Source organism: Pelodiscus sinensis, chromosome 3 (genome assembly GCF_052426305.1).
Source record: "Pelodiscus sinensis isolate ZL-2025 chromosome 3, ASM5242630v1, whole genome shotgun sequence".
Lineage (NCBI taxonomy): Eukaryota > Metazoa > Chordata > Testudines > Trionychidae > Pelodiscus > Pelodiscus sinensis.
This window is the reverse complement of record NC_143054.1, coordinates 91282561-91308597: the sequence shown is the minus strand read 5'-3', so window position 1 is coordinate 91308597 and position 26037 is coordinate 91282561. Positions and strand designations below refer to the sequence as shown.

General features: G+C 40.7%; 1 long non-coding RNA gene across 1 annotated transcript; it reads left to right on the top strand.

The window, feature by feature from the left end:
• Positions 1–589: 589 nt before the first annotated feature.
• Positions 590–25048, top strand: LOC142827875 (uncharacterized). Its single transcript, XR_012902662.2, has 3 exons — positions 590–1018; positions 22336–22396; positions 24936–25048. It is a non-coding gene; the product is annotated as an uncharacterized LOC142827875 (long non-coding RNA).
• Positions 25049–26037: the final 989 nt, after the last annotated feature.

Below are 26037 nucleotides of genomic sequence, written 5' to 3'. Positions count from 1 at the left end.
ATGATTCGAAGATGCTGAAGATGGATTTAAAGGATAGGTTACAAACCACAGTTAATAGTTCTTCAGTTTCCCATTTGAGTTCTTTTAGAGCTCTTGGGTGAATGCCATCTGGTCCCGGTCACTTGTTACTGTTAAATTTATCAATTTGTTCCAAAACTTCCTCTGACACCTCAGTCTGGGACAGTGCCTCAGATTTGTCATCTAAAAAGAATAGCTAGGATTAAGGAAACTCCCTAACATTCTCAGCCATGAATACTGAAGCAAAGAACTCATTTAGTTTCTCTGCAATGACCTTTTTGTCTTTGCTCCTTTAGCATCTCGATCATCCAGTGGCTCCTCTGGATGTGTAGCAGGCTTTCTGCTTCTGATGTACTTAAACATTTTGCTATTACTCTTTGAGTCTTTGGCTAGCTATTCTTCAAATTCCTTTTTGGCTTTTCTTCTTATATTTTTACACTTACCGTATATACTCGTTCATAAGCTGACTTTTTTGGGAAAAAAATACCACCGTGAAGAGTGAGAATGGCGTACGAACGGGTTCTTCCCGAGCTTTGGGAAGCAACGAGGATGAAGGATGTGCTGGCTGCCAGCATGGAGCCTCTCTGTGCTAGCAGCTACCATGTCGTTCAGCCTGCATTGCTTTCTGCAGCTCAGGAAGCAGCGCGGGTGGAGGTCCGCTCAGCTGAGCTTAGCTGAGAAGCTCCTTGTTGGCAGCCTGCACATCTTTTAGCCCGCATTGCTTCCCACTGCAAATATTTTCCACTGTTAAACTTTTGTGAGTGGAAACTTGTTTGACTTTACAACAACACACATTTGGAAAGGAAACGATTTGACATTTGCTGTTTTACAAACGCCAGCCTTTGCCTACTGCAGATAGTAAGAAGCAGCTTGGGCTGAGGGATGCACAGGCTGCAGACACGGAGCCTCTCAGCTCCCATTGGCTGGAAACAGTGAACAGTGTGCTAACGCTAACGAGCTGGGACTGGAAGTCTGTACTCTGGAGATGGCTAATAGACGGGTCAGTGACTTTTTACCATTTTTTTCTCTAAGTTTGTGGGGGTCAGCTTATAAACAAACAAGCTTATGTTTGAGTATATGTAATTTGACAGAGTTTTATGTTCCTTTTTATTTTCCTCACTAGGACTTAACATCCACTTTTTAAATGATGCCTTTTTATCTCTCACTGCTCCTTTTACTTAGTTAAGCCATGGGGGCACCCTTTTGTTCTCTTATTGTGCTTTTTTAATTTGGAGTATACATTTAAGTTAGGCCTCTAATATGGTGTCTTTGAAAAGTATCTATACAGCTTGCAGGAATTTTACATTTTGACACTACCTTTTAATTTCTGTTTAACTAACCTCTTCATTTTTGTGAGGTTCCCCTTTATGAAATTAAATGCCATGGTGTTGGGCTGCTGAGATGTTTTTCCCACCACAGGGATGCTAAATTTTATTATGTTATGGTCATTATTTCCAAGCGGTCAGGTAATATTTTACCTCTTGGACCAGATCCTGTGCTCCACTCAGGACTAAATCAGGAATAGCCTCTCCCCTTGTATATTCCAGAACCAGCTGCTCCAAGTAGCAGTCATTTAAGGTGTCAAGAAACTTTATCTGTGCACCCCATCCTGAAGTGATGGGTACCCAGTCAATATGGGGATAGTTGAAATCCCCCACTTTTATTGAGTTTATTATTTTAATAGCCTCTCTCTAATCTCCCTTAGCATTTCATAGTCACTATCGCTATCCTGGTCAGGTGGTCGGTAATATATCCCTACTATTATATTCTTCTTAGAACATGGAATTACTACCCATAGAGACTGTATGGAACATTTAGCTTCATTTAAGATTTTTACTTCATTTGATTCTGTTTTCTTTCACTTATAGTCCCACTCTCCCACCAGCACCTGTTCTGTTCTTCCAGTATATTTTGTACCCTGGTATAACTGTCCCATTGATTGTCTTCCTCCCACCATTGTGGCTTTGAGATAGAGCTTGGGCTCTAAAGACTAGGAAGGGGAGTATAAAACTATATAGTCTTGTAGGCATGACTGTGACAAAAGCGCTTGTATGCTGCTAGCACCAGACATCTTAACTAAAACAGGCCTTTGACTTCACTTTAGTGCATTTTGGATCCGCGTCCAAATTGCTTTTTCAGTACTGTAGTTACTCTCGTACTAATGAGGTGAAGCCTGAGAAGCAATAGCAGTTACCGCTTTTTTTTTTAAAGTCTGTCACATATGCTGAAAGGAAAGCATATGCCTCTGCTATGGTATAATCAACATTCCACGGTGCACTTAAGCCAATGAGTTATTTAATTTGATTTTAAATGCATCTTCAGTATTAAAAGAGAAAGAATCTAAAAGTAACACAAGAAGAGAAGTTGTGCCCACACACAGGACAATCTGATACACTGAAATTTTTACCGTATAGGGATATGATTGACTTAGACATATACTTGACCTTTGGAAAGCTCTCTTAGGCAAAATACCATGAGAAAATGGGTTTTCATGATGCTGCAACTGAAACCAATGTAAAAGGCTCCTGCCTTTTCTCACAGCATTTTTTTTTGGGGGGGGGGGGGGGGGGGGAGGGAAGGCTTCAGGAATGCTCTTGGTCAGCAAGTTTCCAGCAGGTTTCTCAAAACAGCATTTTTTGTGTATGTGTTCAATAGAAAACAAAATTCATAAAAAAGTCTTCACTCCATAGCAGCACTATCTTCAAAGGCCAACACTCTGTGGAGTGAATATGACCAGTGAACATAGGAAAGGGAGAAAACTGACAAAAATCAAATCATCTGACTCCAAATAATCTGTTACCTCAAAGGCTATTGGGAATGGGAGGAGTTTTGAAAGGGAAGAAAGAGAAGGATGAGGTAACACTCCAGAAAACTGGAGGTTGAAATAGTACCTAAGGAGGAAAGGAGCTAGACAAGGGGCAGGAGAAGAGACAAACACTTGCTGGCAAAAAGGGTATTGAATTTAAGGAGAATTGAGTACAGACTGGGGCTTCCCTCCCCAGGAAATGGTAGGCTTATTATGCCTGTGCTGTCTGTACAAGTGCTATGGGGGAAATGGGACTAAAGACTTTTTGGTGTACTGTAGATGATGATGATAAATTAAATGCTGATACACCTTTTAATAACAATATCTATCTTCTGGATCTTCTGGCTTCTTTTTTGTTTCCCCCTTGGAAGTCAGGTCATTCTGGCTAATCAGGTAGAGAGGCACAAGAAGAGTCAGTCCATATCAAGGGCCAGTCGTGTTGGGGATTTGGTGACAGCTAGGTCTGGGTGAAGCTTTTGGCAGAACTTTTTTTTCAGCTTCTCTTCCCAATAAAATAAAACGAATGTAGGTTTGATTCATCCAAACCATGCTGTGAGTTTGTTTGATTTCACAAAGTTATTTTGGTCAAAGACAACAACAACAGACTGAAAAAAATAAATATGTTGACATTTTAAATGAAATGTTCTGATTTATTCAAAATCTGGTTCTATTTTATTAAAGTTTAATTTCAAAAATGAAACACTTTGTTTCAAATGAAATGTTTTGTTTGACATGGAACATTTTTTCCCCCCTTTTTTGGTTTGCCAAAAACTTTTAGAAGTTTAGCTTTGGTAGACATAAAACTTTTTTTCCCTGAATTAGACTTTGAACCAAAAAAATAAATTATTCACATTGCTCTGATTACAAGACGGGTTGTTCCCTGGTATAGTTAAAATAAGAATTCTCTCTTGGGGTGGGCAGCAGATAGAACTCAAGTGTTTTAACTATGTGTACAGTTTGTGCTACAGCCTTAGGCCAAACCAGGCTGTAGTGCAATACAAGGGTATGGTTGAAACAAACCTAAGTTTTTTCCATGCTACATGATGATGCTGTTTTAACTCTTTCAAGAGGGGTAATTGTGTTGTATGTAGGTCTCATCCATCTTACTGTGGTGCATGGGAGGTTACAAGATGTGCCTAAAGTAAAACAGTAAGTCAGTGAGCGAATGAAGAACAAAACCCAGTTCTGACTTCTAATCCCCTGCAGTAGGACAAAGTAATATGGTCTCCTGAGGAGGAGCAAGCAGTGGATTATATCTGAAATATAGCTTGTGCAGTAGGATGGATGACAGCTGTCCATGAACATCTTTCCCATAACCAGCTTGCCAGGTAAGTTCATAACATCTGGACAGATGGAAAAGTTGCAGCTTTTCACAGGTCTACAGCTGACATCCAGAAGCACTACCATGATGACAGCCTGCCTTAAACACAAACCTGTGCATGGAAAGATTTGCTGCTTCCCAAGATGAAAGATGTCAAAACAGGCCCAAAGGATTGCATTGTCAAGGGCAAAAAATACACACAACCCAACCATTGTGAACTACTGCCGGGCACTCTTGATACCCATGAGAAACTCTGCAATGTTAACTTCTCTGCGTCACAGCAGTGTGCAAACCCGAGGCCAGGACAGTTTAAAAATACTGCATCTGTCACAGATTTCCCAGGCCATATATAGTTCACACATCTGACAGTAGCAGGAAGGAGTTACAAAGGCGCACAGAGAAACAGAGGGGAGAAAGCAAGGGATGTGACTGTCAGGGGGCAATAAAATGGACTAAAAATAATCTGTCACCAAAACAGTTCCATAGAAAGCTGCAGCAAGGAGCCTTTGTTACCCATCTGCTGTCAGAAAAACCAAGACATAGCCCGATCTTCTATTATAGGCAGAGGACAGGAAGGAAGAGCTTGTTTCCTGTAAACAGAGAGATAGAGAATTATAGCTATTATTGTTTTGACAACGGAAGGGCTCCCTGAGGTTTGCCCAGCAATTCATTCCTGATCGACACTAAGTCTGAGCTGCTGGCCCGCTAGAGAAATATCTTCTATGTTGATAGGATGGGAAGGGACACTGAGAAGAGTTGAAAGCCTTGATGACTTTGCATTAGGTGTCTCATTCTATAAAATGTAACCCTGAGCAATCTGATGCCATGTTACCAAAATGGAATGCAGCCTGTGCTTTGATGAATGCTTTGAAACAAGTCTCATCTGCCTGAAGTGGGCAAGTTGAATCTTGACCTGAAAATAAACCAGATCTCTCCAGTCTGTCTTTGGTGAAACAAGAATGTTTATTCTGTTCACCTCTTCAGTGCCCAACAGCCCAATGTGACTTCCAGTTTTGACAGTGATCTTCCTTATAGCCACTGCCCAGGGAAAACAGCAAAATTCCATGTTATGGCTCGGCATGTTTCCTCCACCACCTTACACTAGGTTTGGTTCTTAATGGTGACAAAAAACTTGTCAGTGTTTGCCATGAGAGTGGGTTGTTTAATCTTGGCCTCTGGGAGTGACTTTTCTCATATAGCTTCAGAGGAGTAGCCGAGTTAGTCTGTAACAGGAAAAACTTAAAACACCAAATAGTCTAGTAGCACCTTAAAGGCTAACAAAATACATAGATGGTATCATGAGCTTTCGTGGGCAAACCCACTTCAGATGTCCGGTCATCTCAAGAACTGGGTTGTGCCCACGAAAGCTCATGATCCCATCTACGTGTTTTGTTGTTAGCCTTTAAGATGCTACTAGATTATTTGGTTTTTTTTGCTCATGTAGATTTTCAAAAGCCAAGTGAGCACCATTTGATTTGTGGCTCGAGTACAAATGAAAAAGTGATGCTATTCCCCTCCTCACCACCTTTCCCTCCTCCCCCCCCCCCCTCAAGCCAGCTAAAACAATTAAGTATCAAGATTTTTCTTTTACTGTTTGTCATTTACATCCGAAGGGCCTGGCATTCCGGGCTGTGAACAGCCTGTCACCTTCTGGGCTCTGATGTGAGAGAGAGGGGGGGGGGGGGGGGGGCTCAAGCCAAAAGCTCAGATGCCAAACATCCCTGAACTTTGGAGAAGTTCAGATCTGAACACATGTCTGAGAAGAGGAAGGCTGTAACAGGATCCCAGTACTGTGCTATAGTGATAACACTCAGTGCTAGTTTGAAGGTGACTTCCAAAATACTCAAAAGAGAGCAGACTGCTAGAAAAGAGGAAATGCATTAGAGACATTTATTAAACTTTTAAGTACAGTGGGAATGAATTAGATAGGTGTTCTCTATTTGAGGATGACAGTTTCTCACAGCTGAGGGGATAGTTGTAATTATTTAGACTCTGGGACTAGAGTCCAGGTTTGCAGAGCCAGAGACAGCTGACATTTTCACATTACCACCAGGAGGTCATGCAGAGCTATATCTAAGATTACTGTGGCGATTAGACACTGCAGGAGGCACTGCTCCAAGGGGCTAGAGTGACAGCTTCCTGCAGCTTTCTAATTGGCCCATATTTACTATTTAACCTTAGAGTGTGACCCAGGAAGTTATCTGGACAATCATGCAGGTTTCTGGCCTGCTGCCCAGTCCTTGCCTAGCTTTCTGATCTCTAGTCTCTGACCCCAGTCTGACTCTGACCTTGCCTCACCTCTTCCCTTCTGATTCTCTGGAAAGTATCTCTGATCTCTGACCCCAGCCTGATTCCTGCCTATTGATCCCAGCCCTAGTGCCTACTCTGATCCCTGCTGACTGACTGTCACCTTATGGCTGTGCTTGACTGGTGGGCCCAAACCTACCTGTGACCACTAGGCCACACTGCCTAAGCCTGTGGGATAAGGGGTATGAACTTTGAATGGTGATAAGGAGGGATTCTAGGATCCAGATAGAAGTATAAGGTAGGTGATTAGGAGAGAGCTGAAGGATCAGCCCAAATGGGACAGGCTGAGAAATCCTGAAAATGACTTATCTGAATATGTGTAATATTAGGGTTCTCAAACTGAACATGGCTCATAGACTGCAGTGAAAACTCAATATAGAACCAAACCCATTTTACTACATTCAGTTACAGCTCTGTCTTCAGGACTGGAGCATCTCTAACATGAAGGCTCCGATACTATTACTCATGGCCAGTATGGTACAAGGAGAGAACCTCAGAACTCTGTATGCATGCTGAGGACTATGTACTCCTTAAGGGTTTAGTACAGCTGGTGAGTCACGCTAGGCACCACACACCCTTGGTGGGGAGAGGAGACATTGCGTGCTCCCCTGTTCCCAGCTCTTGATTGGCCTGACGGCAGGGGAGCAGCCAGGCAGTCACGAGCCGGATCTGGCCCACAGAGGCTCTTTTGCCCACTCCTGGTTTAGTACATAATAGAAGTCAATGCCTTTTCCTCTTGGAAAAGGACATGGATCTAATTCTCTTGTACCTTTTATCTTGTCCAGTTATTTATACTTGTGAAAAGGGTGTGTGCTGGGGAGGAACACTAACACTTTCAATGGGCGGATTATACTAAACATGTGCCAGTATAAATTACAGGGTGCAAGGCAGTAGCTAATCAAGCTCTGTGTGTGAGTGAGGGTATAAGTGTGTGTAGGTGCATATACGTATAGCATGTACTATAAGCATGTGCCAGAATAACAAATTATTTGAGATATTCAACTTCCTTTCTGCCTGCTGCCAGTAGTTGGCTGGTTTATGCCATCCCATGACACTGTTCACAAACAGTAAAGGATGTATTCCTGGCTCATACTGCCTCTTTTAATGAATACCACTACTAATTAACTGATAGTAATATGTAGCTGTTTTGGGCCATATGTAGATCTTTCTGAGGTCATAATGGGTATGGGTAATATAATTATTACTCTGTAATACACTTTAGGATACACTGCAAGAAGACCAATTGGAAAGTGCCAAAGCAATAATACAAATCAGGATTTTCCCTAGTAAGATAATATGTTCCATACTTGCTGGGCCTCAGAGAAATAAAGCGTCAAAGTTACATTGGTTCCAGTGGAATGCAATAAAGATTTCCAAATACATCTGTTGAAACAGAGAACTACTGTGTTAAGGAGGTGGGGTCTTTCTTTTGATAGAAAAGTACAATGCTTTTATTTTTTACGGACCTTTGCTAGGGACAGAATTGCATCTTGAGAAAAAGAATTCAGGGATTGAATAAAGGAGCCTAGCTTAGGAAAGCAGACAGTTTTCTGCATTCAGCAGTTGGGGTTACACAGTCAAGCCCACGTTAGGACTTGAGTTGTACTCTAGGTGAACTCTACTAAATTAGCTGTGTGTGATGCTGCATTCCCTTGTTTCTAGGAAGATCAAAGTTGTTGGATTGAGTCCTGACTTTCTGTAGATAACCAGGTCACAGGATAAGTTTGCACCTATTTGCTACTTGTAATACATCATGTTACAGATTCCATTGTATTTCCAAGTTTGGATCCATATACAGAACACTTGTACTCACATTTTTTTTCTTCACTTGTTTAGTGACCTGAGATCATTTCTGTGGACTCCACCCTTACTACAGATACTCTAATACTGTAACATATTTGGTCTTTTATATAGTGCTTTGGCTCCCAAGTTCTCACAAGTATAGTGTACAAAAACAGTACAGTCATCAGTCTGACTTTGATTAAGCGACTTCTGAATGGCAAATGAAAATCAAGGGTATTAGATTTGGATAACCAATGAGGCATTTATAATTCCCAAATTTCCTGATAAGCAGGGAGGAATGGAAATCAATTCCACTTGTATAAAAATGTTGTTTGTTTATCTGGACACATTGCAGGCTTTACAAAGGCACTCATAAGTTATGGGCAATACTATAGAATTATTTGTGGCAATTAATTACTCTTAGCAACTAGGATCCCACTCTGTCACTAAAAGTTGTCAAACAGCCCCAAGAGAGAATTTCTGGATATTGTAAAAATGAACGTTAAAACGTTATTTCAATAAAATCTACCCATCTATTACAAAAATGAAATGCACAATTCTATCTTAAAAAATTCAAATTGACAAACTCTTGTAGATAGGACAAGCACATGATACATTTCTAATATGCAAACATAAGCAATGATGTGCTCCGACAATTTTCATCCCCTTCAGCATGTCAGAGACCCCTGATCGCAGGACTGTATGCTTTTGCAGAAGAGGAAGTAGAATCTGGAGAATCTGTTCATTTATTTTTCCCATTTGAACATTTTCATATATTCATAAGAAAAATAGTAGGCAGTGCCATTGGGAAAACAAACATATTCCATAGCATTTTACTGGAAATGTTTATTTCTTAAAAGTACGTGGAGTATATTAATAGTACTGAGTTCAGCTTGTGAAATTCTAGTGGGTTTGCAGACGCCTGGCATAAAATCTTCCTTTGTTACATTTTTTAAAATGTGATATTGAGAGCAATGTGATTTATTCTAATGGCTGAAAAAAATGCTCCTCTGAAGTATTTGAGTCAAAAGGATAAATAACTTCTGGTGAGTCTGAGTAAGAGAGCAGTGAAAATTATTTTCAACAAATAATTTATTTGTTGCTTTTTTTTTTTTTTTTTGGTATTTGTGGATTGTCCACAAATAGTTTGCAATTTTCTCAAATATATTCATTAGTTGAAATTATTCAAACTCATTTCTACAAATAACTTTTCTTTGTAGATTGTTCAAAGGCAATTGTGAGAATAAGATATTGTAAATGTGAACAGATGATTTGACACACATCACAGAGTACTTTTCAGTTCCCTGACTGGACAAGCATACCACTTACAATACTAGCAATGATGAATTCAAATTTCCCTTTCCACCTTTATTTTTCATTAATGACTGTTTTTGTGAATATCTCAAACAGTCTAATGGTTCGGTAGAATAATTTGCCAAAGCAAACAAAAAAAGTGACGAGCAGAGTAAAATTCCAACTGTCTGCAAATACTTGCTAGTGTTCACTTGATTTTATTTAGCAGTCGGCAGAGAGAGGTCAGTTCATCTCAGGCAGAAAAGTCATCCAAACCTTCTTTTCAATGTGGTAGCAAATGGTAACGTGGCTAAGAGCTCCTGCATCACAGCATCAAGGCTTAAGAGGGCTGGGTTAACAATTTGCCGTATCGGAATGAATGATTTACAATGAATATGACCATATAAAAGTTGTGTTTAGACAGACTGCACTGCTCATATGTGACATGCTATAAATATGACGCTTAAAGCCGGATTAACTGGATCTGCGATTCTGTAGCTTTTCATAAGATTCCTTCTATATTTCCATCTCAATCAGCAAGTCACCTTAATTCATAGCATAAATATTTGGGGCTAAATTCAGAAGGGATATAAAATGGTGATAAAAGGGCAACTAATGGGAGGATGTAAAATAGTGGTTTTGTGGATGGGAGCAGTAGTGTTTGAAATTTCCTACACTTCCTGTTAATTTCTTTCCCTGCTATATTCCCTGCTATAGACCCGTTCTTATGCCTTATTCACATATAGATTAGACTGTTTTACCAAAGTGTAATTAGCATGATCATTTAAGTCATCTCTGAGGTAGTACTTGTTCCATAAGCGACTCAAAAGAATAGAAAACGTAAAACAAACAAGTAGCGTCATGGCGTTGTGTGCTTGCTTTGGAAAACCAGTTTTTGATTTATAGCTCTCCAATAAAAATCTTCTTTAAAAAATGAGTAAAACGAAATGCTTACCAGAAGTAGATCCAGAATTCAGTCCAGGGAGGGCCCAAAATTCTAAGCCATGAATTCTGTCTCCCTGATGCAGTTTAAAAAAAAATAAAATCCAACCCTCAGTTAGCAAGTCTGAGCTGGTGTCAGCTACCAGAAGATGATTTTGTCTGTTAATTAATTTAGACTACCAGAACTATCCATCCCCCTGACCATCTGCAATTGTTTCAGTTGTTGTATTTGGTTTGGTAGAAATTTTCACTTGTACAAAGTTAGAGCATATTATGTTTTAAGGCAGCAGGAATCTTACTGAAATGATTTGTAAAAGTCTATCCTATTGGAAAAGTGTAACATAACAAAGCTAGTTTACGGAAAGTCAGATGTGGTGGGTTTTATCACATCTTGGATTAACTAGTTGACAAAAGGTCAGCCAATTCTATTATCTTAAACAATTACGAATGTCACTGAAAAAGCTTTATAATTTGACCCTTGTGTAACACTATTTGGAATTGCTTGCAAGTAACCACCAAGCAATGAATATTTTTCATGTTGGATCATTCTTCAAGCATTACTATCATCTTCCTAATGTCACCACAGTGACCTGTCAGTACATTGTAATGAAACATGTTTCATGGCAGTTTATCAAGGAGTGCCTTCCAATGGAATACCAGCAGTCTTGAAATGCTTTCTTGTGTCTTTGTATATTTGCAATGCAATTTAGCACAGTCAAAGGTGCCAACACTGTAATCCTGGTTCTTACGGATGAGGTGCAGCATTCTTATTCCTTTGCAAAACACGCTGACATCCAAACCACAAACCATTTTGAAATAAAATGCAACTGGAACACACCAACGTGCATGTGCACTACTCTAATACTTGTGATCAAGAAAGCACACACCCTTCATTGTATATATGCCTACATAATCTTTACAATGATTTAAAACTTTACATTTAAATATACAATTCCAAACAAATGCTGGGAAATGGAAGGTAATCAATGTAATAAAGAGCTCAAATTATTTTGAAATAGTCTCTTTTGGTCTCTGCATATTTGTCCCATGTAAAGGACCTTTGTTTTAAAGGTAGGTGTACATTTTTAATGGCATGAGCCATTAATCGTTGGAAAATTTTGCCGAGGTTTCTTGGTGTATTCTCCTGAAAGATCTGCTCTAGAAATTATTTTGGGGACATTTTATAGCTTGTGTTATACTGGGAGGTCAGATTAGATGATCACATGGAATCTATGGAAATCAATTGCTTTCTGTTCAGCAGGCATTTTTGTTTGATATTACTGTAGTTAATTTTCTACATGAAATAATTACCCCATAAAATTGCTACAAAAGACGATCAATATTCTGGAATGTCCCTGGGAATTTCTATTTTACATAGCTGCATGTTTTAGGTTTAAAAACAAACTAGAATGTATGATCCACTTGCAAAGAAACAATAAAGAAGATGGGTATAAGGAAACACTTCCTAAAATACCCACAACATGGAATCAGAAAAACAAAAATCAAAATATTTGAAATCTTTTTGTATCTCATTTGATCCTGAATATTTTTTTTTCTGAGTGGAGATGTACTGGAGCCTCTGCTTTTGTAAGGAATACAGTAGGAATTACTACTGCTGTCACACTCCCATCTCTGTATCCTCCTCCCCCCCCCCTTTTTTCCCCCTCTTCTTCATCTGAGGAAGAGAGTTGTACCTGACAAAAGCTTATGCCCTAATAACCTGATAAATGTGTTAGTCTTTGAAGTGCCACCAGCTTCCTTGTTGTTCTTTCTGCTATTTTTATACACGTGTTTTAATTAAGCATGAGCATAGTCTCATTGACTACATGTGCGTTTGCAGGAGTAGGGCCTAGAAGGATGAGGGGAAGAGGGGTAAGTGGTTATAGGTTTTGGGTTTTTTTCCTTTTCCAGACAATTTGTGAAATAAATCTTGTTCATTTTACCCATCACAACCATTAGACTGGAGTTTAAAATGTATTAACATAAATATCTGATAAAACACTAAACTTCTAAATAAACATTAGTGTGCACCCAGTCTGGGTATGTTCTCCACCCTTCTTACTCATCTCTGTACTCAACTGAAATTGAGTTATAAGTGATGATAATCCTGCGCAGCTGGCCTCTAAGGGAGTCATGCACCCAGCCTGCATGTCACAAGCTCCAATAAGAATGAGCCAAACCAGTTCCACTGTGATAGTTAACTGCCATTCAGCTACAGGCAATTATGGGTAAGGAATCTGGGCCTAATAAAGGCTTAAGAAGAGAAAGACCCTTCAGAGAAACTGGTTTAGGGTTGTGAACCCTCCTGGTTTCACCAAGAGTATCCCGGAATTGATCGCCTAGGTAGGAGAGGCGGGGGGAGGAGTGCAGGTCTGTGTGTGCTGCCCTCACCCTGAGCAATGAGTCCACATCTCCCATTGGCTAAGAACCACAGCTAATGGGAGCTACAGAGTTGAAGCTTGCAAGCAGGGGAACTGTGTGGAGCCACCTGCAACCCCCACTACATCTAGGGGCGCCAGGGACATGCTGGCCACTTCCAGCAGTGGTGCAGGCAGCCTGCCTTAGCCGTACTACACTGCCAACAGGGACTTGGAGACTCCTGAGATGAGCACTGCTCTGCCGGAGCCTGTGCCCCACCCCTGTCCCCCAACCCTCTGTGTCAGCCCTGCGCTCCCTTCCAGAATCCACACGTGAACTTCTCCTGAAACCCAACCCTGAGCCCCCTTCTACCTCCAAACTTCCTAACCTCCTGCCCCAGGCTGAGCCCAGAGCCCCCTTCTCACACTCCAAACCCTCCAGCCCCAGCTCAGAGCCCATACTCCCTACCACACTCAACCTCCAACTCCATACAGTGAAAGAGAATGAGGGTGGGGGAAAGCGAGTGACAGAAGGAGAGGGGATGGAGTAAGCAGGGGCAGGGCTCTGGAGAAAAGGCAAAATAGGGGTCAGGCAAGGGTGTTAGGGTTTGTGTGATTAGACAGTTGGCAGCTATTCCCAATGGTGTCTGTCTGGACAGCAGAGTCTCCTAGAGAGAGCCCTTAAAGAACTTTTCTAATTTTAGTCTGAACTTATACAAAATTCTCCCCTGGCTGTCTGATTTTTTTTGTAAGCTTATTTGCTATGAAAGCTGTCTTGGATTTTTCTGACTCTTCTAAATACATATATTTATTTCATGGCTGTAGTGTTGGTATGAAAATTACAGCCCTCTGATGACATCCTGGCCATGAAATGTATATGTAACAAAAAGTCTGACTGGCAGATAGTAACAAAAGACCCATGAGAAGGAGACCCTTGATGAATTTTACAGGGGTTTCAACAATTTCCCCCCTTGCTCTCAACCTCAGCGTGGAGCAGTTCACACAAGAGATCCACTTCCTGGACATTAGTGTACAAATAAATGATGATCCAATAAACACCATCATATACCAGAAACCTATTGACTGCTATTCTTACTGACATGCCTCTTGCTTCCATCCAGGACACATCACACGATTCATGGTCTGTAGCTAAGACCTGAAATACAACTAGATCTGCACCTGTCCCTCAGAGACAAACACCTACAAGCTCTTTATTAAGCATTCTTAAAACTTAAAAACCTGCCTAGGGAAAGTGTGGAAACAGACTGACAGAGCTAGACAAGTACCCAGAAGTCACTTCAAGACATGCCCAACAAGGAAAATAATAGAAAACCACTAATCATTGCCTATACCTTCCAGTTTAAACCCCTTCAGCACATCATTGACAAGCTACAATGTATTCCTGGAAAATGATCCCTTGCTCTCGCAGACCTTGGAAGACAGGCCCGTCTTCGCCTATATAGTCACCCAACCTGAAGTAAATATTTGCTAGCAGCCATATACCACACCTTAGATACACTTACCTAGGAACTTATCCCTGCAACAAACCCTGTTGCCAACTCTCTCCACATAACTATACAAGTGACTCCATCACAGGACCTAACCACATAAGCCACAAGATCAAAGGCTCATATGCCTACATACCCCCACACGTGATATATGCCATCAAATGCCAGAAATGCCTCTCTGTCAAGTATATTGGCCAAACTGGACAGTCTCTACAACAAAGGATAAATGGACACAAATCAGGAATGGTAACACACAAACCTGTAGGGGAACATTTTAATATACCTGGACATTGAGTAATGGATTTAAAAGTAGCCATTATTCTACAAAAGAATTTTATCACTCAGTTACAGAAGGAGACAGCAGCACTGGAGTTCATTTACAAGTTCAACACTATCAACTTAGGCTTGACTAAAGATCTTAACAGATTTGAGCACTACAAAGTCAATTTCCCTGCTTTTGATTCCCTGCAATTTCCTGGGATGGGGTTTACCTGGGTGGTCGACAAATACCTTTGATGTCGACACCCGCATGTCCAGACTACTGCGCTGAGCCGACAAACAGCTGATCAGCTGTTTGTCGGCTCAGCGCGGCAGCCATGTAAATTTAAATGAAGTGGCGATGATTTAAATCGCCGCTTCATTTTACTATGTCTGGTAGCCTAATCTACATGCCTCTGCTGACAGAGGCATGTAGTCTAGACGTACCCTTACACAGCTGAGACAAAAGACCGTAACATTATCAGAGAGATATAATTCATGACCTGATATGGCAATCAGATATCACTCTTAAGAGTATATGAAATCAGAACTGCAGTTGCCAAGCATTTCAATCAATAGCAAATGACTTAAAGTTAACTAGACATGATTGATTAAGTTACTTCTGTCCACTTACATAGGGATCTAATATAACTGTCCTGAAATCACTTTTTTAAAGTCTATCTTCCTTTCTAGTGTCTCTGTCTGACTGTGTATTTAACAAGTAGAATTGTACAAAACAAACATGCAGATTTTCATGCAAAGCTTTTGCACAGACTCGCTAGCAGGCTGTATGTAGATGGAGTCAATATACCTTGATTTGAGTTTTTCTGCATCCCTACAACAGGAGGCCGGCAGGAGCAAATGCTCCCATCAGCTTCCTTTACTCCTTGTAGGAGCAGGAGTACCAACTATTGACAGGGGCACCCTCTGTGTTCAATTCATCAGGTCTTAACTAGAGCCATGTAACAGACCGGGCCAGGTCTGGGCACTGCTGAGGGCGTCAGCTCAGGGCGAATTGCTCAAAACTAGGGCTACTTACAGCCCTCGACTGGAGACCTTTCCCAAATAGGCCACAAACCAGTCACACCGAGCACTTCAGCTGCCAATCTGGCCAGCAGGAAGCCTCACGAGCAAAACCCCTCAGACACTCCAGCTCTCCCAGTGCCCCAATCAGCCCCGGGCCTGACACAAAGGTGAGAGGTTATAAAACCCAATTTCACCAACTCCAAACAGATCCTCCCAGTCCCAAAGAACCAGCCACAGTCCCCAGTCAATTTACACTTTAGATTTTACCCACAAGAGCACGCTGAGCCAATCCTTTAGAATCTAAAATCTAAAGGTTTATTAATGAAAGAAAGAAAAGGTTGAGAGTCCGATTGTTAAGGAGAATACATTACAAAAATCAGTCACCAAATTCTTGATGCAGGCTCTTAGCAGAGATGTTACAAACTGCTAGCTTAGAAGTCTCTGGTGTACATCCTGTATTAGGATAGGTCAGCAGTCCTTCCTGGCTCTGTCCCCAGCAAGGATGCATCTGGAATCAGTTGCAAGACTGAAGACCAGATGGAGACAGCCTCATGGAATTTTTATATTCCTGGTGTCTCCCAAACTGGAGTTGGTCACATGATCAAGTGACCTATCTCCGTTTCACATGCAAGTAGCCATTATGCACAGGCTAGTCTGCAGCTTCCAGATGCATTCTTCAGGTATATATTGGCCACTCTGACAGCCGTTGTCCATGGAGCAGTGCTAGTTAGCACAGCCATTCACTGAACAATCCTTCCTTACAATACGCAGTCCAGGTCCATTGCTCTGTCCCAGACAGAGAACATTTAAAATACAAGAACAGAGCCCATATTCATAATTTCACATACAAAAATCATACAAGTACATGAGTAGCATACATAGAATCAGTAGAGTATAAGCTTCCATTTGACATCTCACATAGCCGACTTTGTACAGAATTTGGGGAAAACAACACCCATGGGTGCAACAGTGATCTGCCTGCTCACTTTAAAATCCAATAACATGACAACCCGCTAAATCTAATTCCAGAAGATTGATCATGGCAGCATCGAGTGAAGACATGGCTTAAGATTAAGTATAAAAATGGTTAGGGTTGTATTTATGTGGCGCATTTACTGCATCAGAAGATCTTTTTGTGTAGAGTAGGGGTTCTCAAACTTTTTTTCATGGACCACAATAAAATTACTGAGGATCTCAATGGACCACTTAATGATCTTTCCAAATGTTGTTTTTTCCATTAGCTAACAGCCTCGGTTGGGGCTGGTATGATGCGCAGCCTGGGCCAGCTAGGTGCGCAGCCTGGGCCAGCGCCAGAGGGGGTGCAGACCTAGCCACAGTTGGAGGCAGCGGGGCCAGCCCCTGTCCGGGGCTGGCACAGTGGGGGACGCAGCCCCGACCTGGGCTGGCAGGATGCGGGGGCTGGAGGTAGCGGCAGGTGACAGGGATCGTAGCCCCAGTCGGGAGCAGAGCCTTGACCCCCTCTTGTCCAGCAAACTCTGTGGTTCGGGACCACTCAGATTCTGAGGGTGCCAGACAAGAGAGGTTCAACCTGTACTACAAATCGGTTGCAAAGTCAAATGCTAAATGAAGGAAAGCCAGAAAAAAACATTAGATCATCTAACGAATACTACAAGCCATTCAATTTCACCCAGTTACCTGTGCATTGAGCCCAATAACGTGTTTGTTTGGTTAAAACATAACTTTCAGGAAGGCATCAAGCCTTTATCAGAAAGATTCTTACTGCTCTATGATGTGTATTAATATAAGACCATGCAATAGTTAACATGGTTAGTAACTGTTCAGTTAAATAATTCTGAATACCCTAATGGCAGCCTGAAGATATGAGTAAAATTGTTTCTCAACTGGAAAAAAAAGGCTCACATATCCATTTATCACTGAAAGGAAAATGAGCCCAGTAGGAAATCTCCATGTTGACATATTCACATTCGTGCCACTATTTTGATCTAATCAGGAAAGGAAATGACCTTACAAGTAGATTTACAAGTAGGGTCAGCAGCCTCAGTGAAGCAGTCGTCAGGACTGTTTCCATGCTTGGTAAGGAGAGTCACATCTTCATAGGGCTTTCAACCAGTCAGTCAATCATTCATATTTTCATATAGCACCTTCAAAATCTCCCAGTTCCCAGTACAAAAAGCAACACCAAAGATCAAATTAAGAAATATATATTTGAGTGAAAGTTAACTAAAAGCTTATTTCTCCCCACCCCACCACCTTTTTTGGTCTAGTTTCAGGTGAGTAATATTGAATCAGATTAATAAGAAGTTTTATAACTACCTTCAAACAAAGTAAGTTATGCAAAAATTCATTGGAAATGGATGAAACGAACAAATTGTATAAGGCTTGATGCCCTTAAACAGGGAAAGAGTGAGATGAAAGCCCAGTGTTCTATTACTAAAAAACATAAATTGTAAGTATAACTTTATGTATATAGGGATTGTATACAAGAGATGCTGGTATGGAAGAATTAGAAACCTCTAAGGCCTGGTCTACACTAGGACCTTAGTCCAAAGTTAGCCCCCCAAAGTCAAATTTGTAAGTGATGCATTCACACTACCAAGCCTATTATTCTGGAATAAGGGGCCATGGAATTCAAATTATGTATTCCTGCTTTTCATGAGGGATAACGCTATTCCTGAACTTGTAAGTCCGAAACAGCGTTAGTGTGGATGCACTAGTGCTGCTAATTGGAATTTACTGGCCTCTGGGAGGCCTCCCGCAGTTCCCCAGAGGGCTTCTGAATCTGAGGTAGTGTGTCCACATTAACGGAGCCTCCCTCGGACTACATTCGATTCTTCCCTGTAGCGGGGACATGGAACTTCAAATTTGTAAAATCGGGTGCCTAAAAGTTGAATTTAGTAAATTTGAAATAATCTCCTAGTGCAGACATGGCCTAAGTGATAAAAATGTTGTGAGGGCAAAAGATATGTACAAAACTATACCTGGAATACGGTATGCAACCTGCATCCAAATATCCCCAAATACTCATGCAAATGGTCAAGATGTAAGTAGGTGATGTGCTGCCAAAATTTGAAGACGCCTTTCAAAAATTGGCACTGGCCTAGTCAGCAATACATGTAATGTTTCTTGAATAACATACTCTTCTGCCTGCCCCAGCCAATCCTACTCTAGACTACCCTCAATAAAAATTCTCAGAGGGGTAGCTGTTAGTCTGTAACTTTAAAAACGAGTAGTCCTGTGGCACCTTGCAGATTAACAAATACATAGTATGATGAGCTTTCATGGGCAGGACCCCCTTCTTCAGTTCATCAGTGCTATAGTTCTCCTTCTACAAATGCAAATCCATCACTTCTGTGTTCCTTTCCACTTTCAGTGTCAATGAACTCCATACTCTGGTCTCCCTGTGTGTGTGAGAGAGAGAAATTAGGACATGGGGGTTACAGTGGATGAGAAGCTAGATCTGAGTCAACAGTGTGCCCTTGTAGCCAAGAAGGCTAATGGCATATTAGGTTGCATTAAGAGGAGCATTGCCAGCAGATCCAGAGATGTCATCATTCCCCTTTATTCGGCTTTGGTGAGGCTGCATCTGGAGTATTGTGTCCAGTTCTGGGCCCCCCACTACAAAAAGGATGTGGACGCATTGGAGAGGGTCCAGCGGAGGGCAACCAAAATGATTAGGGGCTGGAGCATATGACTTATGAGGAGAGGCTGAGGGACTTGGGTCTGTTTAGTCTGCAGAAGTGAAGAGTGAGGGGGGATTTGATAGCAGCCTTCAACTTCCTGAAGGGAGGTTCCAAAGAGGATGGAGAGAGGCTGTTCTCAGTAGTGACAGATGGCAGAACAAGGAGCAATGGTCTCAAGTTGTGGTGGGAGAGGTCCAGGTTGGATATTAGGAAAAACTATTTCACTAGGAGGGTGGTGAAGCACTGGAATGGGTTACCTAGGGAAGTAGTGGAGTCTCCATCCCTAGAGGTGTTTAAGTCTCGGCTTGACAAAGCCCTGGCCGGGTTGATTTAGTTGGAATTGGTCCTGCCTAGAGCAGAGGGCTGGACTTGATGACCTTCTGAGGTCTCCTCCAGTTCTATGATTCTATGACATATATTGCTAAAGGTAGAGATATATGGTCTAATTCTTGTACTTGTGTAACTCCATTGACATCAGTGGAATGACTTCAGATATGAGAGTAGAGTCTGACCAATAGATGTGTGGTAAAATAACTGAGACTGAAATATGACTGTGCAAATGGCTCCTGATTTAAGTGGGTGCAACTCAATTGAAGTTAGTGCAATGAGCAGTTTCACTGGGACAAATAAGTATGACAAGTTGTCAGTTTTGCTTTATTCTCTCTCAGGTTCAAAGCTGATTGCATTGTTTCTTTAATACAGACCCTTTACAGCTCTAATACAGCACTAATACTTTTAATCAAATGCCAGCTTTGGAAATGCTGTCATCTGCTGATTATTGACATTAATTACCAACAGATTGGTCACCATAATTGAGCAGAAGAGAATTTTTTCAAGGTGAAAGATGAAGTTGAAAGTAGCAAGGTATACCTAGCAAGGTATCTAAAACTGCTACTGTGACAGATTTTGGAGAGGGCTACATTACTGTTTAAGTCAATCTAGATTATGTGGCTCAGGAGTGTGAACAATACACACACACACCAACCAGTGCAAGTTACAGTGACTTAAGTGCTGCCTATACCTATGCTATGTTGGCAGCAGATGTTCCACAACTGACATAGCTTCAGCCTCTTGTAGATGTAAAGTAATGATGCTGAGGAGAGGGCGCTCTCCTGTCAGTATTGAGCATCTCCACCAGATGCACTAGAGTGGTGCAGCTGTATCAGTGTAGTGCTTCTATAGTGTAGACCTGTCCTAAGTCCTCAAAACCACCCTACTGAAAAACCATGGAGGTCTCCTTTAAAGTTACTTACTGAAGTTCCTGGGTTTTCCTTAGCGTTTTCCTCTCTGAGCACTAAATTTTGAAAATAATGGAGGAGTTAAACAGTTATTTTACACTCTGAAATATTAAAAGAAAACCAAAAGTCATCCCCTCCAATAGACAAAAGATTAATTCAATGTTTCAGACTATGTCTACACTATGGCCCTGGGAGCGACACAAAGGTATTCTGGAATGGGGGGACCAAAAAGCTATGGCCCTCCCATCTTTGGAAAAGGACAGGCCTGTCCTGTCCCTTGCCCCACCTCTTTCCACAAACCTCACCCCCCCTAGCCAGGCTGAAAGCTTGAGCCTGTCCCAGGTAAGAGTGGTCTAGGGAGCCCAGACTCTCCACCTGTCCTGAGGTGGGCTGGGGGCTGTTCTTGGGCTATTTAAGAACATTCCTGTGAATGGATGTCTGTACATAGAAATGTTTGGAGAACAGCAGTTCATGTGAATATTGATGTTTACACACAAACACACATTTTTTGCATGAGAACAAGGGTGTTTGCTCTTTTTCTATATAAAAGTCAGTTATACAATAGATGTGGACTAGAAACATTATTATCTGATTTAAGTATATATTACAAATATAGAACAGTGAATAGTCAAAAGGAACAGGTTTTCAAATAACCTAGGAACTTACCTGGACAAACTTCATTGAGCAATTGCAAATAATTGAATATGCCCGTTTATAAAGATTTTTAAACAGGAAAAAAATGCTACTACGTTCAGTATTCAGAATTTCACTATGAATAGGTTAGCTGTCTGTTAAACTATAGCTGTGTCCAAAGCGTACTACTGATACTTAGCTTTCTTCATATATTTGGTATCCCTTTCCCTCTAGTCATGTCATCTCAAGTCATTAGTCTTCTTAGATTGTAAACTCTTTGGGGGCACGAACCTGGTGGTCTTATATTTGTATAATACCAAGCATGAAGGGATCCTGATCCTGACTAAAGCCTGTCCACACTATAGTAATGTTTGTATTAAAATGAAATAATAATACATGTAGCATTCCTGTTGTCATATGTGGGAGTTGTGCTCAAAGACCAAGAGTAGATCAGACCCCATATTTTGCTTGGTTTATCCGTATGAGAGAGACTACGAAAATAATATGGCATATTGATGTTAATTCACTTAAAACATGTGAACACATCAGGGCCACCTCTGTATCATAAAAAAGGAAACACATAAAAAATCATATGCAAGCAAACACTTTGCTTCCTTTTCAAGTCACCTTCAAAATAAAATACAACAGAGAGCTTATGAAATCTTCATAGACTATGAACCTCTCAGAGATTGAATTTCAAGATGTTTCAATTCAGGTTTGTAACCTCCAATTTAGCATATCAAAATGCAGATGCTGATAATTACTGAATCCAGGAAAGTTGTTTCCAGTTTAGCAGTTTTCCTCTGTGCCAGACTTGTAGTTTCATTTACAGTGCTATAGTGCTTCCATCCTCTGAGATTCTTTGTGGCTTAGAAAGGCATGAGACTTTCAATAGCAGATCAAATGATGTTGATCAGGCACTGTGACCTGATCCTTTAATTCAACTGTCTTTTTACATTAGTAACTTTCTGCACATGTAGGACTGATTTGCTCTTAACTGGAGATTCTGATTCTCTGGAGTTCTTCTGGTAACCTCATCTTTTATGCGCTTCACTGCTATTCCTCTTTATAAATAGGAAATGACAACTTTTTTTTCTTTTATAGGTCATGGCAACCAATTACTTAACTGTCTTGACAAATTCAGAAGGATAGAAACTCCAACTTACTCTCCCCTTTCTCACCAGATTCCCATATGGCAGTGATAAGAAGGACACTTTGCTCCATGCAAATTATCCAGCATGAAAGGTAATGAAGTTCACTAAGTGATTGTTGGCTACAGTAACACTGGATGCGGGAAGTCTGATGTACAGACAAGTACCTCAGGAAGATGTTAAACAGCAGTGAGGCATTTTTTTTAAAATCAGCAGATCCAGACAACTTGCATCCAAAAGTTTGGAAAGCTGGCTGAAGAGCTTCTTGTATCATTAATGTTGATTTTCAGGAAGTTTAGGTAAGTTCCAGAAGACTGGAAGAAAGCTGATGTTGTGTCAAAATTTTAAAAGAGTAAATGGGATGACCCAGGTAATTATAGACATGTTAGTCTGACATCAATCCAGAGCAAGATAATGAAGAAGCTGATATGGGACTTGATGTGGAATTAAAGAAGGCCAATATAATTAATGCCAATCAACATGGATTTATGGAAGATAGATCTTGTCAAACACACTTTATATTTTTGATGAGATTATACATTTCATTGATAAAGATATTAGCACAGATAAAACATACTATGGCTTTTGAAACATTTAACTCATTTTGATTTAAAAACTAGAAAAGATAGAAAAGCACGTGAAATGGATTTAAAACTGGCTGATGGGTCCTCAAAATGTAATTGTAAATGGGGAATCACCCCAAGTGCAGTCTTGCCAGGATCAGTTCTTGGGCCGATGCTATTTATCATTTTTATTAATAACCTCGGGGAAAATATAAAATCAGGGCTGATACATTTTGTAGATGACACAAAAATTGAGGGTGTGGTAAATAATGAGACAGTGGGACACTGATAAAGAGCAATCTGCATCAATGTTCCCTGTAATTTTTTCCATTCAGGGGCAGATTTTCTCTATGCATGTGCAGAATAATTTTATGTGCACCGAGACGTGTGAATATGCACCACCAGTAGAAACTAAAAACGTAGCTGTGGGAGTTCTGCTAATCAGCTGGGTGGTGTTTGAATGTCTCCTGATCTGCATTACTTGATATGACAGGCACAGGCAAACAGTATGCCTTTTAATATAGCAAAATGTGGACATACGCATATACATACATAGGCATACGCATATACATACATATGTGTTTGGAGACTGGGAAGCAGTAGGAGATTTGGGAATTGTGGTGATCATAAGCTGAATGTGAGCTCCCAGTGTGATACTCTGCCAAAATAGCTAAAGTGATCTTTGGATGCATTAACAAGGGAGTCTTGAATAGGAGTGGAGAGGTTATTTTTCTTCTGTAATTTGCAATGGTGCAATAACTGCTGGAATACTGTGTTCAGTTCTAGTTTCCACATTTCAAGGATATTGTTAACATTTGAGAGGGTTCAGAGAAGAGCCATGAAAATGATTAAAAGGTTAGAAAACATGCCTTATGGTGATAGACTCAGGAAACTCAATTTACTTCTCTTGGCCTGTCTTTGATAAGATGCATCCTTATTATGGTATACAAGGACTACCTGGAAGACAAATATTTATTAGTGGAGTCTTCAGTCTAGCAAAGAAAGGCATAACACAACCGATACAGGAAGCTGAAGCTAGACAAAGACCAGAAATAAAGCGTATATTTTAAAATAAAGTGAGAGTAATAAAGCATTGGAAAACTCATCAAGAATGGCAGTGGATCACTGACCATTTTTCTAAAAACATATGCTCTGGTCTAGGAATTGTTTTGGGTAAGTTCTAGGGCCTGTGTATATAGGAGGTCAGCCTAGAACAGAATTGTTAGACACATAGCTGAATGTAATTTGTTGGGGAAGAGTCAACATGATTTTTGTAAAAAGAAATCATATCTGACCAATCTACTAGATTTCTTTGAGGACGTCAACAAACATGTGGACTATAGGGATCCAAAGTATAGAGTATACTTATATTTCCAAAAAACTTCCTCACCAAAGACTCTTAAGCAAAGTAAGCTATCATGGGATAAGATGGAAGCTCCTCCTCTCATAAATAGGTAACTAGTTTAAAGATAGGAAACAAAGAGCTGTCTGGATGGCATGGAAACATGAGTGAAGATTGTCGACTCCAGCTTACGTTATTAAAGTATCTTATTTTGACCTTCCGCTGTAGTATAGACCAGGTTTCTGCAGGGACTGACAGTAGCAGCACTGTTTTTGTGGATGTTTAGCTATGCATTGCTAAAATTTACATGGCTAAATCCTTGCATGATGCTCAGGAAATGTACTTCTAAATCTGAAAACTGTTAAGTACTTTGTTCATAGGGGACTAAATAAGCCCTAATACATTGATTTTCTCCACAAATACTACACATCTAACACATTACACAGGTCTAAATGGAGCATATAGCCTTTACGCTACGTGAGTATACTGCAGCACTACAGAAGACCTTTGAGTAACTTCAGACCTAGTTTTAATTGGCATAATTCCACAGAAGTCAATGAAGTTGCACCCTTATATCAAAACTAAACTTGGCCTGGTGTCTGCAGAAGGTGTTACATTATTTCTCTACAGCTGATCTATGTGGCAGGTTGTTTACTACACAGTAAATACTGATCTAAGTAACATTAAATTTGTCTGTCTCCTCTAAAAATCTCTTACTCCTCCATTAGGGGAGACAATACATGAAGCACCACAGATGCAAAGCCAGCCATACTACAAGCAGTACAGCATGAACAGGGGATGACCAGAGCCATATCACTTATATATGTAAGACCTGATATCCATATTATTTGGCCGGTCTGTAAATAGGGATTATGAACAAATAGATTTGGTATTATGTTCTGCTGCTGAGTTTGCCTCATGAAAGGGATGACATAGCACTACTGTGAGAAATAAGATAGCAGTGAACATCTTCAATGCTTTTTTAATTCAGGATGAGAGGTTATTGCCCCTGGTTATTAACACCTATAAAATGTCATCATAGCAAGATGTATAATGAACTAGATAACCTCCCCTTGTGTCAGATGGCAACAAATGATTCTGAATGTCTTTTTTTCGTGAATCTCATCAGGGAACGGGTAGATGCTGTGTATTTGCAGTATTTGTATTTACCCTCTGATTTTTGCTGTGGGGGCTTTCATAGTATTGGGTGAAAAGGGTAAGGCACACACCAAAGCTATTTTGTTAGCAGGATTAAAAAGTGCTTTGTCTGGTGACAGCTAGTAGGTGTCTGAGGTTGGCAAAGAGCGCCATCTGCAGCTGGCAAAGCGATTTAAAAAACTGAATATTGCATTTGGCTATTTCTTTATGTGATGTTCTCTTTACTCAAGAAAAAGCAAAAGAGATAAATAATCTGGGCCTAAAGAAACAAGCACAGGTCCTACTTTTCAGTTACTTTTGCTTGTAGGGAAGGCTTTAAAGCCACAGCCAAGGTTTCTGCATTAGGTAGCACAAGAAACGAGAAATACCAATGGGCTGTGTCTACACTGGCCGCTTGAATTGCCGCAAGAACACTGACTTCCTACTGTCTAAAATCAGTGCTTCTTGCGGAAATACTATGCTGCTCCCGTTCGGGCAAAATTCCTTTTGCGCAAAGCTTTTGCGCAAAAGGGCCAGTGTAGACAGCTCAGATTTGTTTTGCGCAAAAAAGCCCTGATCGTGAAAATGTCGATCAGGGCTTTTTTTGCGGGAAAGCATGTCTAGATTGGCACGGATGCTTTTCTGCAAAAATTGCTTTTGAGGAAAAGCGTCTGTGCCAATCTAGACGCTCTT